This window comes from Sinohyriopsis cumingii, chromosome 2 (genome assembly GCF_028554795.1).
Source record: "Sinohyriopsis cumingii isolate HCF-2022 chromosome 2, ASM2855479v2, whole genome shotgun sequence".
Lineage (NCBI taxonomy): Eukaryota > Metazoa > Mollusca > Bivalvia > Unionida > Unionidae > Sinohyriopsis > Sinohyriopsis cumingii.
In genome coordinates, this window is record NC_142962.1 from 127528650 (window position 1) to 127547665 (window position 19016).

General features: G+C 33.5%; 1 protein-coding gene across 2 annotated transcripts in view; it reads right to left on the minus strand.

The window, feature by feature from the left end:
• The window catches only part of LOC149805789 (uncharacterized), a 253443-nt gene extending 250643 nt beyond the window's left edge, over positions 1–2800 (minus strand). For both annotated transcript variants that reach the window (XM_089950477.1, XM_089950478.1), the window contains exon 1: positions 2217–2800. The gene's annotated coding sequence lies outside the window, so the exon portion shown is untranslated. The remainder of the gene's footprint in view (positions 1–2216) is intronic.
• Between the last annotated feature and the right edge of the window lie 16216 nt (positions 2801–19016).

Sequence of the window (19016 nt, forward strand, 5' to 3'; positions counted from 1 at the left end):
CAATTTATAATGATTTTTCCAACTAAATTTTTGGTACAGATAAGTGTTTTTCATACACTATGCTGATTTCAGATGGTATGCTTAAGAAAATGACAATTTATTTCCTGAACATCTGAAATTAATTTAAAACAAAAGTACCTCAAATAGATAATGATATGGCCATCTTGGAACCTTTCCCTAACAATGACCTTAACATTTAAGCTAAGACTTGACTATCACATGATATGGTGAAAAGTTTCTTTAAACTATCTGTAAGGGTTAAAAAGTGACAGACTGGAGAATAAACTGGACATTGACTTAAACTACCCCTTGTTGTGATCTTGAGCTAGATGCTGGAGGTATGACTGTGAATACACAAGACAAAGTCAAGTCACAGTATATAAGCAGCTTAACTTTTCAAAGGTATAAATGTTATACCCTTATTTGGACAGAGGTCATATTTCTGTGTGACCTTGACCTTAAAATTCATGAAATTTATTCTCTCCAATTTTTTTATAAAATCATTGACCATGCATGCAAATGTTAACAGAGGGATGCATAGATAGATAGAAATGTCATAAAATAATATTTAGGACTCAAGACATGTATATGATAAAGTGTACAAAAATTACACTAAATATATTATAACAGAGGGATGTATAGACAGATGGAAAATGACATAAAATAATATTCAGGACTCATGATGGGCATATGATACAAAAATTACACTAAATATATTATAACAGAGGGATGTATAGACAGATGGAAAATGACATAAAATAATATTCAGGACTCATGACGGGCATATGATACAAAAATTGCACTAAATATATTATAACAGAGGGATGTATAGACAGATGGAAAATGACATAAAATAATATTCAGGCCTCATGACGGGCATATGATACAAAAATTACACTAAATATATTATAACAGAGGGATGTATAGACAGATGGAAAATGACATAAAATAACATTCAGGACTCATGACGGGCATATGATACAAAAATTACACTAAATATATTATAACAGAGGGATGTATAGACAGATGGAAAATGACATAAAATAATATTCAGGACTCATGACGGGCATATGATACAAAAATTACACTAAATACATTATAACAGAAGTACATAGTAACAATTAAGAAAGATGGTTTGGGACTTTACAAATTCTATTTTTATATACAACGCTACTTTGTATATAAATATATTATTACTCAAGTCTGAAAGTAGCTTACATCTACAAGTTCCTGGTTAGATCTGGCACTTTCTTACAGTCAAAATACTGTTTCTATTTTTGTACTTTCATTGTTGGTGCTTTCTTGCAGTCAAAATGCTGTTTTTGTTTTTGTACTTTCATCATTGGTGCTTTCTTATAGTCTGAATGTTCTTTTCTTTGTACTTCTTTGCTGGTGGCAACAGTAATGAAATCCAAATACGTCAGCTGGCGTCTATCTGTAGTTTTATGACGATTTCATATATAATTTTGTTTTTTACTATACTACCAATAAATTATAAGCACAGGAAAACAAAATATCCTTGAAAATCAATATAGATTTTTTCCCCACTTGTAATGAAGGTGTACCAAGATGCAACAGCCTGCATGATGGTACCATGTTCATATACAAATACCCTATCACCAAGTCTTACAGTTCAGGTATTTGTGTCCAACATATATAATTTCACAGTAGCTAGAATGTTGTACAGTATCATAAACACTATCTTGTAACCCTAATAAATGTTGAGTTGTACAAAACATGCTACATTGTATATTGTAAATTACCATTTTGCACAAAAAGACTACTTTTGTATTTTGTTTTTCACATGGTACATAAACAAACAGCAAAATTAGCTGCACTAAAACTTGTATATTCACCATATATTACTCTCTATACTCACACCTAACTTGGGTCCAAGTCCAAACAACATAAACCCTGATCTTCGATATGTTATTTGTTATGCTGGTTACTCTTAACATGTTATTAACTGATTACTCTGACATATAATTTGTTTCTACTCCAAGCAAACTGCACAGACCCAGACCTGCCAGTGCATTATGTAGTTTGCAGTTGCATCAAACTTATAAGCATGTATATATGGTAGCTTCCATGATTTTAAACCCTGGGCTTGTCTACTTAAATGCAGAAGAATGACATAAAATCTAACGTTTGTGTCTGTACATGAGAGATTTCTCTAGTACTGTAGGCATTACATTTAATTTAAAACATATACTCACCAACAGTGTTCCTAACGCTGGATCCCTGGGACAAAACAGTCAGTACTATAAAACACAGTACTAAGTGTGAAATACAATTGATCACCATGTATTTAGTGATCCACACAGATTAACCTGTATATATCCAAATAATTGTCCACCACTAGACCAAAACACTGATCAAAACAACTAATCAGCATTTACATAGTTGCAACAACTCAAAGCAGAGTAAAACCAATAGGTTTCACCTCACATTTTGACAAATTTGGTTTTAAATATTTTCTCATCATAATATTACTGAAATTCTACAGAAAGAAGAATTAATTTAATCAAATAACATTTATAAAATTCCATTACTATGTATCTTGAGTGACAATCACATCCAAAGCTTTTAGTTCATGTATATTCTTAGATTTAATGGCATACATGTAGATCCAGTTTAAATACAAGGATCTAATACTGCATCTAAGATTCACTGAATCTGACTAGTGAATTGGGATGATATGGTAGACTGTTTGAATTTAACATAAGATGCATTGTCTTGTAATTGGTGACTTTAGCAGCCTAGTCCCAATTGTCTGACACTAACAGATAGACCACAAATTACATCTCTGTATCATGCAGACAAACCTCATTAGCAGTAATAGGATAGTAAATTCTTGGCCCTATCACATGACACATCAGGAAGCATGACTATCCTCTAATAAATTTAATACATGCATATAACACTGACAACTCCTATTCAAATCCTGAAATCACTGCCTATATTACTAATACCATGATGTCAGAGAGAATAGCATTTTTAATAGTAAAATTAATATTTGGTACAGACATAGATGCTAATGTCCAAAACATGCTTCTATTATAAGAATATTTGGGAAGGTGTGAAATAGATAAAAAAGTGTCAAAAGTGAGGCATATACTTGCTAATAAGTTAAGTCAAACTGCAAACTGCACAAACCCTAACCTGCCATTGACTAATGTGCTGACAAACCTGGGTCTATGCAGCTTGTTAGGAGTAACCAGTATAACCAAAAACACAGACCCTGATCTACCAACGCATTATGCAACAGTTGATCACAGTCTGTTGTTGGCATTGTACTTATAAGTGAGTATATATGGTAGATCCCAAAAATATGGGGATAACACATTTTTATGATACTGTATTAAATTACAATAAATCATGAGCAAAGTCATTCAGTAGTGAAATGACCTGATGTTCTGACTACCAATTAACATATAAACATGGAAATTCATAGTTTCTGGGCAAAAATCTTTATATGTGCAAAAATCTTTATATATATATATATATATATATATATATATATATATATATATATATATATATATATATATATATATATATATATATATATATAAAGTCAAAACCAGCAAACATACATGCATCCCACATACCATAAAGCATAACTGTTTTCTTTTCTTAATTTCAATATTTTTATTAGAAACATCTTGCTCAAGAGTTCTGCACCAGAACTATAGCTGTCCAATAGCTACAGTTACCAAACTGTGTATGGGTTGCACTTGGGGTAAGGAAAAATCTGATCAATTTGTAGCCAAAAGGTCAAAGGTCAAAGTCACTGTGACTTAAAGAAACAAATGTTTTCTGCACAAAAATATAAGTTATCTAAAGGATCATTAAACATGTTTTTTTTATTATTATAACAAACCATTTATGGTACCCTTGTTTATATTTGATCTTATAAATTCAGCCAAGTTAAAAACATATAATGAGACTATCATAGTGACTCAGGAATCAAGAGCACCTCAAATAAAAGTAATTAAAAAAAATGAATTTCACAGATTATACTTTAAATGTTAACACAACTACAAGTTGTTCAAAAAACAGTCCCATTAGTTAATAAATCTGTGCAGGGATGCACGAAATTCACATTAAGCAACTTAAATATTTATTTTCTGTTTAACTTAAATATTAGCTTCAAGCAGGTACATGTTAACTGAAGGTTCTACAGTCTCATCAGTTTGTGATATGGAAAGGCCCTTTCCCATTGAGTGCATGCCCAGTGTGTCAAGTGAGGGTAAATCCTCTAAAAGTGATGTGAAAGCTTACCACAGACTGAGATAGGAAACAGGAAGAAACTGCACCCAAAAAGTAAATATTGTAAGAAGAAATCAATACCTCAAGTTATATCTACATGATAGTATTTTAGCAAACATTCATCAATTGCACATTCAAATGTCACACCTGCCCTATATTTTGTCATGGATCTCTTCTGTGTTTCAATCTTTATCTGTCTTCTGTCTGTCAACACAACTGAACCGTCACATAATTTGATCATTAGTCTCAACTGATTTTCAATGCATTTATATTAACAGCTTAATCTCAAAACTGGATGGCAAAAATGAAAATGGAAAATTTCACTAACACAAAAGTGAAGTGACCAATCTAAATTGTCTTATCCGATCAAAATCACTGATCAAGGATTTAGTAATTGTGAGATTTTTATTTTACTGGAATAAGAACCGTCATAAGCCCATTAGGGTCCCTGAGAAAAATATGCCTTGAAAGATGGATTTTTGGATAAGAATAAAAATGATAATTTCTTAAAACTGAGATTGCCAAAACTGTGCATACTGGTTAAAAATGGCCATTATGCATACATTACATCTAATGTAATTGTTGTTGTTGTTGTTGTAGGGTTTAACGCCAATTTTCAGCACACAATACATGGCGGTCAGTATTAATGGTGGAGGAAGAACCCGGGAAAAGCTACTGGCAAGCTTTCTCACATACCCACATTGGCTGAATACAAGACTCGAATCCACACAAACAGAGGTGAGATGGCAGTGATCTGTAACAAAGAGCGCTTTAGACTACTCGCCCACTCAGGGCCCCTCATCTAATGTAATTCTTCCATAAATGATTAGCAAGTAGATCTGTAACAGTACATATTTTAGAAGTGTAAGGTATTATTGGTGGTACTAAAGTTTACCATGGTATGTTTTTCATTGGTACATACCATAGTGTTCTTTTCCACTGTACCAGTAATTGGGACGTTTCTGTCAGTAACTTTGTAACAAAATTGTTGGTATTAATAGCATGTTCATTTTTTTATAACAAAATTAATTTCTTTTACAAAACAATTAAGTTTATCACAATTAAATTTTGAATGTTGCAATAAATTACATTTACGATCCTTTAATCAATGGTTTGAGATGTCACATACGCCAACGTGGCAAAATGGGATATTGTGAAATATATTGAGGTCAAATGAAACTTTTGGGAAAATTTTGGATTAAAATAAGTTTTTAGTTTTTTAATAGAGTATATTAAAGTGTTAAGTACATTTAGTCTGTTGTAAGACAGTGAATCATCCTAATGTTTTCAGGAGTTCAATTGTTTTCTGATTGAATTTTACATAATTTCTCAAGTCCACTAATATTTTCTCATTCATTGAGTAACTGTGTTTTATGTTTACTGGCTCTCTTTGATAAATATTTTGCCTGAATGTTGACATCATACTCAAAATTCCTGGCCTTTTATATCAGAAGTGTCAACACTTCCTATTTTATCAAAGTGCTCTCCAATTAAGTATGGTGTTTCACAGGGAGTCCGCTATAATGTAAGTTTAATCATCCCACTTTAGTTACAGTTTTTAGATAACAAATTATGAAACAATTAACAGACACATGATAGCAAATTCATCTACTATAAGTTAGGGACCATTTCATTTGTGTGTTGAGGGGCTTTAGTTTTCTTTTAAACTGAAATAATTTGTTTTCTCAAGGTAATTATTTTTTTTTCATAAAATAATATGATGAATAAATATAAATTAAAGCAAGACAATTGTTCGCAGTAAATGACAGAGGGAGAGTTAAAAAAAGTCCCATGCCCCATATAATTACATTGTTGGTACCCAACATAATTATGGTATACTGTGGTACTAACACAGTATGTTCAGAAATACCATAGTATACCAAAGTACAAAATAATTATTAATGGTACCCAGCTCTTTTATATTTTAAGTAAATGTTTCTCAAACTATCAATTAGAATTCTTTCTCTTTTGTCAATTGATAAAATTTTTAATTCTGGCTCAATTCCCAGATATAGTGATGATCAATTTGAAACGAAAAATCATTTTCTAATATTGCGAAAACATGTAATATTGTTATAACTGTAATATTAAAAAATGTGCTGATTTTTAAGCACTATAAAATCATTTTGTGACACTAAAAATTAAATTTTAAAGAGTTGATACAAGAGTACATTGATGGGACTGATGCTATATTGGTTGAAAAGTGTTTCCAGGAATCTAATATCCTTTATTCTGTCCTATTGTTCTTTTTAAATGCTGATTATTCAGAAACTCCAACATACCAAATTTGGTTACAAATACGTTTGCTTACATGTCCAAGTAAAAAGGTATCTGTAATATAGTAAACATTTCTTTGCCAAGGCCTTTGACCTTGAACTCAATAGCATGGCTATCAAATCATTGTTTATATCGATATGACCATCCATTATGGAGCAGTAAGAGCATTTTCAAAATGTTCACCGTGTCAGCGATATTGATCGGATTGACACCATTTTCACTAGGACCAACTAAGTATCATAAGTTTTTTAGCAAAAAGCCCATATCAATATGACCATTCATTCAGGAGAAGTAGCAATAACAAGATTTTCAAGATGGCCACCATGATGGATATATTGGATGTCAAATCAGCATCATTTTTAGGGACAACATGACATCACAAGAAGTCTTTAAGGAAAACCCCATATTAATATGACGATAAATTCTAAAGGAACAGTAATTATAAGGTTTCACTGCGGTGTTATATTGTGTTTTAGAGCAACACTGTTTTCATTTAGGACCAACCAGAAATCATTCGATTTTTTTTAAAAAGGAAACCCTATGAAAAAATTACCATCAATGCAGATGAATTTTTAATAACAAGGTTTTCAAAACAGTCACCATTAGAGGTATGTGGTATTACTGGTATACCAGATTACTGTGGTATTTTTTTACTGTGGTACATACCATAGTACTTCCATGTATTTTAGTAGTTTCCGACAGTAAGGACCGCATGGAAATTCCTGAAGAATCTTCTTATGACTGTCATGATAATAATAATAGCATGTTTTCAGCATTCATTACAAAATAATTTTTAAAAAGGATCTTTTTTACAAAACAAGTGTATATGTCACAAATTAATGGTGAATAATACAAATATAATTATATTAATGATCCTTTAATCAGAAGTTTGACATATCTTCTATGCCAATACTGTGGTCAAAGGAATGTTGTGACACATGTTTGAGCCAAATCCAACTTTTGAAAACATTTCAGATTATAAAAACAAAATACATCATGTTTTAGTTATTAACTAATGTATGTGAATGTGTATTGTCTATGAATTCCTTTATAAAACTGCACATCATACTAGAATTTTCAAGAGAGCACTATTTTCTGTCTGAACTAATTTACATATTTTTCTGTTTGTTGAGCAAGTGTGATTTATGTTTATTGAGTCTGATGTATATCTTGCAGAGGCGTTGGCATACCACTCAAAGTTTGCAGATTATCTCAATAATGCAGCTAGATAATGTAGGCTTAAGAACTTCCTATTTTTATCAATAGTCTTTCTAATATCAGCATGGTGTCTTTCATAGTATTAGTAACAGTGTAAGCTTAATCATCCCATTTTAATTACTAATTTTAGATTACAACTTATACAACAATTAACATACGCACAGCAAATGTATCTATTATAGGTTAGTGGCCATTTACTTTTGGGTGTGGGTGGCACAGGATTTTCTTTGGAGCTGAAATATTTTTTTCTCTCAAGATAATTTTCCAAATAATATCATGGATGTAATATATTTTGCAATAAATCAGCAAGGTATTTGTGCAGCTATTGACAGATGGAAGTCAAAAAGTATCAGGTCCCTGCCTGAGAACATTGAATTGCTGGTTACTAATACAACTGCAGTATGTTCAGAAATAATTAGTTAATTTAGATTTATGTGGTTTTCGCACAGTCGTGCATGTACCACTGTTTTATGGTAGGCTGTTTGATTACTGCTAGGGGAAGGAATTCGAGCCACTTCCCCCAGGCTTTTTTGTGCTCACGGAGCACTGTTTGATTGAAGCCGTCAGGCAGTGGGACTAAAATTAGTCCCTATCTGAATGGAGGGCTTGATGGCGAGTGGGAATAGACCCAAGACACACTTGACCTATTCAGTCGCTACTACATAGCTGCATTTAGTTATGTATGAGTGGGAATGGACCCATCACACACTCATATGTTGGTACTGTATTTTTAGTAGTATTAAGGGTGTGCACTGCATGCTGTTGTTTTATGTCTGGCCGTGGCAAGAGAGGAAGGGCAGCTCCAAGGTCACAGGTCGGTGCTCCTAGACTTCAGGGTATCTGATCTAAATTGTCATCCTACACAATTTTGAAAAAAACTGCGCTGTTTTGAGCTTAGATTTTAGCATAGTAGAGTTATCTTAAGTGACAGTTTATAATAAAGTTTGCCACCTTGTGTGGCTGGTCCTGATGGTCTTGGACGTTCGAGACCACCTTATATGAAGGATTGTTTTTAGGGTCTTACTTGTCTAATTTTACGTAGTTGTGTTTGTAGTCTTGTACTGATGGGCTTGATGGTCATTGGTGTTTAGACCACCTTATATATGCTAATTTGGGGTCCTTTTTCCTAGAGTTGTTTAAAGTTTGCTACTTTGTGTAGTTGCCCCTGATGGCCTTGGGTGTTTGACCACCTTATATGCTCTAATTTGGGGGCCTATAATTTCTTGTGGTATAAATATGACTGTCACCTTTGGCTAGAGAGTTCTCAGAGGTATTAGTGGTGCTATGTGCATCCTAGAGAGTGGGAAAGATTGGCTAGGTTGAAGGAGGAATATTAAAGAAGAAAAATAATTATAAAAATGTTTTTTTATTATTATTTTTTTTAAATATATTTTTTAAAAAATGTTTTATTTTATATATAGGGGCCCCATTACGGATCACTGCCATCACACCTCTGTCTGCATAGGTTCGAGTCTTGGATTTGGCTAATGTAGGTATGTGAGAAAGCTTGCCAGTAGCTTCTCGTGGGTCGGTGGTTCTTTCCGTATTTTTCCTCCACCATTAATACTGGCTGCCATGTTTAGCCTATCGTGTGCTGAAAAATGGCATTAAACCCTATAACAACAACAACAACAACCAATCAGTACCATATTCATATGCGACCAACTAGACTTTGTGATAAATATTTGTACTGTATAATGTTTCATGGAAATCTTCCCAGTTTAGGTGGAGTAATAACAAACTTCTGCTAACAGATGGACAACAGATGAAAGATCACATAAACTCTTTAGTCAGTAGAGATTTTAAAAAATTGTCATATTAGAAAATACTGATTTTTTGTCCACTTTAGTATTTATTATGGAACTATTTGCAAGAAAATATTGATGCAGTATTTAGAATTTTGAGTTTAAAAACTAGTTCATTATTTATTTATATAACTTCACCAAAAACAATAAACTGAACTCATAGTGTTCAAGACAAAGGGTGTTTTTGTATGGTTCTGTTTCTTTTGTGCAAACATGAGTGGAAATAATAACAATACTAATAAAGCTGATGATAATTATATAATTTTCTTTCAAATGCTGTTGTGTCTGCTGAGAATGATTTTCGTTTTTACTTATTGAAACAAAATGTTCATAAATTGCAATCTTAAAGTATTTAGCTTTCTCTAAATTTAGCTACTGAAAATATTTGAGAAAACTATTTTTCTTTTCGGTCTGCATAACTGGCATTTCAAATACTGTAATTCTGTATCAACTGCCTGAAATCATACACAAAAGTCTAATACTGAAGATTACAGATCTCTCTGTGACTCTCTCTCAAACACTATATTATTGGTGAAAAAACATTTTCTTCAAGAATTACGCCTGTGACATTAAAATTACTTCAGGTCCATTGAAGCTTCATTGACACATAGTTTGTGTTGGTGGTGTGGAGAGAGAGACTGAGAAATGTCTACTAAAGCTTCATTGACACACACATAGTGTGTTTGGGTGGTGTAGAGAGAGACTGAGAAAGGGAAGTGCATTCTGGATTCAACCATGCCAGCAACATTAGAAAGTAGTATCTGTAGGCATAACATGTACACAGATAACTGTCATTATTGTGAGAATTCATGATATGAGATTCCAAGACTTGCCATGAAATTTCCATTAGTGACTCTCCATTTACTTTGAAGTACTGACACAAGATTCCAAGACTCTCCATGAAATTTCCATTAGTGACTCTCCATTTACTTTGAAGTACTGACACGAGATTCCAAGACTCTCCATGTAATTTCCATTAGTGACTCTCCATTTACTTTGAAGTACTGACACAAGATTCCAAGACTCTCCATGTAATTTCCATTAGCGACTCTCCATTTACTTTGAAGTACTGACACGGGATTCCAAGACTCTCCATGTAATTTCCATCAGTGACTCTCCATTTACTTTCAAGTACTGATACAAGATTCCAACATCAAAAAGATATGAAATCATGTCAAGATAGGGAATCATGTCAGGAATGCTTAAAAAAGATAGACAATCATGTGAGAACAGCACAAAAAGATATGGAATCATGTCAGGAAAGCATCAAGAAATAAGGAATCATGTCAGGAAAGGTTTAAAAGGATGGGCAATCATATCTGGACAGTACAAAAATATAAGGAATCATGTCAGGAAAACTTCAAAATGATCGGGAATCATGTTAGGAAAGCATCAAAATGAAAGGGAATCATGTCCAGAAAGCATCAAAAAGGGAATCATGTCAGGAAGGCATCAAAAAGATAGGGAATCATGTCAGAACAGCATATAAAAATAGTGAATCATGTCAGGAACACATCAAAATGATAGAGAATCATGACAGGAAAGCATGAAAAATGAGGAAATAATGTCAGGAAGGAATAAAAAAGGAAGAGAATCATGTCAGGAAAGCAAGAAAAAACAGGAAATCATGTCTTACACTTTAAAAAAGATTGGGAATCATGTCAGGAAAGCATCAAAAGATATGAAATTATGTCAAGAAAGCATACAAAAGAGAAGGAATCATGCCAGGAAAGCATGAAAAAAGAGGTACTGTACTCATGTTAGGAAAGCATAAAACAGGTCATCAATTTTATCTCATGTTTGTAATTCATATATTTCTTAGATGCCCCCCATGTCCGATTTCAATTCACTTGCCGTTTTCCACTGTTGCCTTTCTCCATTGTATCTATGTACTGAATACAATCTTTCTCCATCTGCTTGATTTCATTCCCTCTGTACAGCTTTTTTTTCCACATGACCGATTTCTTCTAATGTAGCATCTTATATGGAATCATCTGCTTCCACTGTGTTAGTACCAGCTGTTCAAATTGCAAAACATGTACTTTGTGCACTATTTATAGAATTGAAGGCAATGACATCACTTAACCAAATACCTATGAAAGCTCCAACACAAATACCTATGAAAGCTCCAACAATTTAAATTACTTTGTGCGCAAGAAAGTTACTTCTTTTGGAGGACAAGAAGTTTCAATATTTTTATAATGCTCAGCAATTACTTTTTATCCAAAAACTGTTTAACTGTTTGCAATATGGTTCTGAATGATAAAAAAATGTTTCCTAATTGGTTTGATAATTTAATGTCTAAAGTACAGTGTATATAAATGTAACCAATATACAAAACTGATGTTTGCTGTATCATAATTTAATGTAGAGGGCACAGGTTATATTCTTTACTGAAATTATAAACTAGAAAAGGAACATGTATGCACTACTGCATATTTCGATATGGTAATAGGTCAACCCAGAGAATCTGGATGTGGTCATGGGGTCAAAAGTTATAACTGGGGAGATATTATTTTTCGTTAATAATTTTTCTAGATTTTGTAGCTCACTAATGCAACTAGATGCATGATCACTGCATTCATATACATGGAAGTTACTTATAACTGAGTTTATCCAAGGTCTTTGGGATATTAACTTCAGAAATGTGGCCTTTTAAGTGTTAACAATTTATGTTTTGAAAAACTATTTGTGGATGACCAACAATCATACTACAAGCTCACTTGGCCTTTAGTCAGATGAGCTAAAAATAGTTTCATCAGTCTTGCTATAGCTTTGCAGCGACACTGACACTTCATAAATATGGTGGCTATAATTAGTCAAAATAAATTTACCAGTTATGAATTGATTCAAGCAATGAAAAATTTAAAACCATGACAGACCTATGAAACAAAGGTGGACTAATTGGATTTACAATGTCAAGTACTTGTCACACTTAACTTAATGCTATATATCAGTAATTCATTTCATGCATACAGGCTTCTGAAATCTGACTTTTTATCCTTTTATAAAACTTAAAACAAAATGACATATACATTTATTTGTTACCCAAAAATAAAAAAACAACAAGAAACCCTTCAAAAATATTTTTGATTTTACAGCATACTGTCTTCTCCATGACAAAATCCTATTAACACACAATCAATGACCTTAATACTGGAACTTTTAACTATACCACATGGAATTTTTCATCTTGAAACTGATGTATCAAATCTGAACACAAGCCATTTATCAAAATAAAAAATTAAAGCCATAAAGCCATGAAGTTTTTAAATGTGACCTTGACCCTTTATCTCACATGTCCATGGATGCTCAGTTTAATCTTGTTTGAAGTCTGATGAAGACTATGTAGTCACTGCAGGAAAAGTGACCAACGTGTCTTGCATTTACAATATATACAAATGCAAAATCTTTTTATTTCACATTTCATTTACTTGAAAATTTACAATATATCTGTACTAGGCTTTGGAGTGTTGCTGTTACTGAATCATGCAAAGAATCTCCAAGCTGGATATCATTTTTGTCATGCCTGTCTGGTTGGAAGATTATCCTGCTGACTACTTTGGCATCCAAGAACTTGTCCTCAAAGTAAATCTACCTGGCTAAGAAAGTGAGTCTCTTGGTCAAGAATCCTACATTAGTGGGACGCTTCTTGTCAAACTTTATTCAAATTTTATTAATTGTTACATTAAAATAAGTTGTTTTAAGATTAATATAAAAACAAAAGTTGTTTTCAGATTTGTTTAATTTTAGTGTCCTAGCCATATCGGAAGGCAGATCTGCATCATTTTCAGTCCTGGATGTGTTCTGTCAAATTTGGCCACATTATTTTTCTTCAGTACTGACAACCATACAGAATAGTGGACTATTTTTAGTGACCATTTGGATGTAAGACTAAAATCATTTCTCTTTTTAGTACTGACAACCATACTGAATTGTGGACTATTTTTAGTGACCACTGAGATGTCTTTGTGTGTGTGTTGATTTGGATTTAGCTTTAACAATTTTTCAGTCATATCGCTATGATGTCTGCAGTGTGACAGTTTATAGTGATGTCTAGAACTGGGGCATCATGCTGCAGATATGTAGAATGATGTCACACCCAGTCACATAATCCTGACACCAGGCCGGCCAGTCCTAAAACTAACCTCTTAATGCTGATCGCCAAGCAAGGTAGCTGTTAGTACCATTTCTGCAAGTCTTTGGTATGACTCGGCCAGAGACAGAATCCACAACCTCCCGCATCCAAGGCGGATGCTCTAACATGTGGCCACCGGAGAGATCTCCATTTGGATGTAAGACTAAAATCATTTCTTTTTACAGTACTGATGACAATACTGAACAGTGGAATATTTTTAGTGACCATTTGGATGTAACACTAAAATTGTTTCTTTTTTCAGTACTGACAAAAACCATATTGAATATTGGACTATTTTTAGTGACCATTTGGATGTGTGAGTGTGTGTGTGCATGTGATTTTAATTTTTAACATAGCTTAAACAATTTGTCTGCAGTGTAGCAGTTTATAGTGATGTCTAGCACTGGGGCATCATGCCACAGACATGTAGCATGATGTCCCACCCAATCACATTATCCTGACACCAGACTGACGAGTCCTAAAACTAACCTCTTAATGCTGATTACCAAATGAGGCAGCTGTTAGTACCATTTTTGTAAGTCTTTGGTATGACTCGGCCAAGGATCAAACATATGAGCTCTTGCATCCGATGTAGATGCTCTAACACATGGCCACCGGAAAGGTCACCATTTGGATGTAAGACAAAAACCATTTCTTTTTACAGTACTGACCACCATATTGAATAGTGGACTATTTTTAGTGACCATTTGGATGTAAGACTAAAACCATTTCTTTTTACAGTACTGACCACCATATTGAATAGTGGACTATTTTTAGTGACCATTTGGATGTAAGACTAAAAACATTTCTTTTTTCAGTAATGACAACCATACTGAATGAATAGTGGACTATATTTAGTGACCATCTGGATGTAAGACTAAAATAATTTCTTTATTCAGTACTGACGACCATATTGAATAGTGGACTATTTTTAGTTACCATTTGGATTAAGACTAAAATAATTTGCTTCAACTTGCCTTTATAGTAAGATACTTTGTTTTAAATGTGGTCAAGTGCAAATATCAAGTTGTCATTATATGACATTTTGCATTTCAACAATGCCACACTCTCAGTGATTAATTATCTAGTAAATAAAATCATTTGACCAATGGCATGTGACAAAGTTGTACAATGCCAGAAATTTAGTTTGTTGTATTTGGATGAAATGTCTATGCTAGTATTCAGTTCTAATCCATATGACTGAGTGCCACTCTTATAACACATGATTGATGATGGTGTGCTGATAATAAAGATAAATAACAGAAAGTTTCTTCTTTATTTATTAAAAGTTTTTTATCACATACATATTTGCTGAAACATAATTTACATGGGTCTATTCAGTGATAATGTTTTCATACTAAAACACCCTGTCCCCAACTGAAACACCTCCCCCCACTTGCAAATATGTTGGAGGAAAAGTTCCTCTTTGTGAAGATCCTTGAGAAATCAGTGAAGCTGTTAAAACAGCATATGCTGACAGACACATGGCAGATAACACACAGCTGATGCCTGGCTATACAATTAAAATACTGGACCATAAGTCTAAAAACACGATGGATGTGCTTTACAGTTGATGAACACAATATATTTATTTATAGGTTACTGTTTTTGTGTTGCAATCTATTTCATTCTGTGTATTCTTTCCTGGAGCAGAATATATCTTTTACTGTCCATTTTGAAAATGATATGTACCTTATTTGTCCTAAGTTGTGAATATTTCTCTTCAAATAACAATATCCATTCTCAACACCGCATTTTCCTTGTAAAATATCTCTGATGTTATGCAGAGAATTCTACTGACACTATTTCTATCTAAAGAAATCTGGAATATATGGTGGGAAAGGTTCTGAGAAAATGTTTCTTTGCATACTTAATCCTGTACTCAAATCAAACACCGCTTATAAGTAATAAAACAAGACCATAAAACAATGCAGGTAATGCACCAGGCTTTGCCAATGTCACAAATTACGACTTTTGTTCTTATTGGTGACAAAACATACCATCTGGCAATTTTTTTGGTGACAACATTTTTGGCAGTTAAAATTGTATATACAGTGTTGGGTTTGGAGTGGAGAAATTCAAAGGCACCATGACAGGAAATCGCAAACTTGGATATAAAATGCACTGGAATCCTTTGTTCATATTGACAAACCACCCTAACATGGCGTTGTTATATCATAATCCGCTTATGCTGATGTCTGGCCTTAGTACTCTGTACTGTAATATAACCCAAATAGCCATACTATATGACTAGATAGCCGTACTATATGACTAGCTACAATCAACCACCTCTGATGGTGGGAACATGAATGTCTACAATCGACCAGATGACATTAATATTTTTTTTATATAAAAAATGAACCAGAAAAAAATAGTTTTGCTGAAACTTCAATGAAAACAGATTACTGTTTTTCCTGTTTATATTGGGACATGATAAAATATTATTTTTCCTGTCCCAGAACTTATAGTGAAAGTTTTTTTCACCTCGGTCATGTCACAAGATTTGAGAAACTAAATAAATTTGTGTTGAATTTGTGGTCTGCACTCTCCCTTGCACACTGCAATAAAACAGATAAACAAAACACTTATTTGAAAATAAAATGAAAGAAACTAACCTTGTATTGTTATCATTTATTCCTTTTTTTCACCATGAGCATTAAAGAATAAAATATATTCACAAACTCCATATACACCGCTCCCTCGATAACTCACGCCCGGATAACTCGCGATCCCGCTTATAACGCGGTGTCTGTCTTGGCTCCCGATTTTTTCCAGATAAAATGTATTTAAAATATCTTTAAAATATGCTGAACATGAAAAAATTACGATTAGAATTGATAAATTAAACCTTGATACATTGCTCGTTTTATCATCGAAAATGGTGATTAATGCCCGTAAAAATATAATCCATATTTTGAAATTTGCAAGTTCTAAAGAAGAATTAATTTCAGAGATCTTGAAAACGCTTAATTACGCGTATTTGGATGCCAATTTTGATCTGGGACACAGAAAATCACTGAGGCGGGAGTCCTCTGTACGCATGTAATAGGTGCGCGGGAAAATTCAAAGATTTGCCGGTCCTGTTTCAGCCACCTGCTTTGTGGGAAAATGTGTTGATCAGTTAACTGTGCTGATATTTACAATGACAGAATTCAGTGACTGAAAGACTCTTTGATGTACTGTTGCCATTTTATAAGAGTACATTAAAAAAAAAAAGAACATGATGCAACAGCTAGGCGGCTAGTTCAAAGGCTTTGACTGGCGGCCGAGTGAGAAAATGTACTGATATTCAGTGATTGAATTCAGAGGCAGAAAGACCCAGTTTTAAAATCCTAGCAAGACCTCTGTTTAAAGATATCACATATTATGTAAGTTTTTATGATAAATAGTTGTCAGTATACTGTAAATAAACAGTCTGGTGAAATAGCGATCAATGAAAACTTCTGGTAAATGCTAACAGGTGGCAATAGAGAATGAAATAAACACCAATTAAACGTCTTCCTGTGTGAAAGTCACGTTCTAATCCTTTAATTCCGTTTCAGTGTAAACATTATAATCACAACATATTCTGTTCATTGAAAACATGAAAAGAGTCAATCGACCGTCACATCGAAACCCGTGAGTACTTCTGTGAGAACCTAATTACATGTACATGCCAGCTTTGTTTTGATCAACAACTTGGGGAAGTGTTTGTTGCATTAAAAAAAAATTTGATTACAAGAGACCTCGGGTGCTGGATTAAGGGTCTTGGAGCTGCCTTTGACGTAAAGCAAAACAGTAACAGAGACAATGACGATGATAGTGACTTCGAATGTTTCAGTGAAACTGATGTCATTAATGCCGAGGCTGTTTGGGAGAAATTCGTACAGACTCAATGTCCTGAGATGGGCGTTTCTCTTGATGATATGGAGGAGTGGATTTGTGCTGACAATGATTGCCCCACAGCCGAATACATACCAGATGAAACTATAATTATTTCTACAGCGAACAAATTTGCAGCAGAAGACGATTCTAACTGGAGTAACACAAGTGTTGAAAGTAATGCAGATGCAGATGTTGCACCCCCCACCCCTCTGCACAGAAAGCAATCAAATATTTTGATATTGCCATAAGGTGGCTGGAGACCCAAAATGTTGACTACGTAAAGCTCATGCAGTTGAGAAATCTGAGGGATTTTGCTTGGCGGCAGAGAAACCAAGGAGTAACACACACACACAAAAATAACTGATTTTTTCAAAAAGTGAATTGATATTTGTCAAGCGTGGCACAAACAGCAAGTATTAACTTGTTCTAATTGACGTTGTTTTAAATTTGTAGACCAATTAAATATGCTAGTACTGATTAACCCTTGTTTTTTTTGTTTTCCATTTTACTTCTATCGCATTCAAATCTATCTATCTATCGTTTGATTGACACTGCTTCTCGAAAAAGAGTCGATCTTTTGTATATAAAAAAACGTCTAATTTGGATCAAACAATAAAACTAGAATGTATCCAATTCAACATAAAAATTAGTGACGTAGTACACAATGTGTGAAGTGGTACACATGTTAAGCGAACGGAAACCACGTGGAATAATGTTTTCGATGATCGCCTCAATATACTGTAATTTATCCTGAAATTAATGTTGTCCTATGAGGAAATAATAAAGTACACCATTATGAAGAGATATTTATTAACAGTTAATCTCAGAACGATTATAAAGTGAGTATTCAACAGTATAATCTGCCTACCCCCCCCCTTATTTCTCCGTTACGTCGTCAATCACTTTATTGGTTTTGGGCTTATTTTTTAGGTCCCTCGATAACTCGCACCTCACTTATAGTGCGGTCGATGTTTCTCGACCCCGATGTGCGCGAGTTATCGAGGGAGTGGTGTATGTAGCGTAGGCATCCATACTGAAACATGTATCGCTTATGTCTGATAACATATGGCACATTGTTTATTGACATGAAAATCATGTTTGGTTGTACTCAATAGTTTGAATATGTTATCCATCTGAAAATTGGATCCCAAAAATTGCAAACAAGAGGAAAAAAAAAACCGATTGCTTGAAGAAAACTGCTATTCATGCATGACATGGTGTAAGGTGCAAAATAACCAAGACTGAATTTTATCCAAGTCAACTATATGATAGTATCTCGCAAGTAAAAATCATTATTTAAAATTACATTCACTTTAGTGCAAGTGACAATCTTTTTGTTAGCATATATTACTAAAGGTATTAAAGCAAGTTATTGCTGTGTATACTATTTTGCCACAGACATAAGCACTCATTTTATTAATTATAACTAAAGATGCCAAACA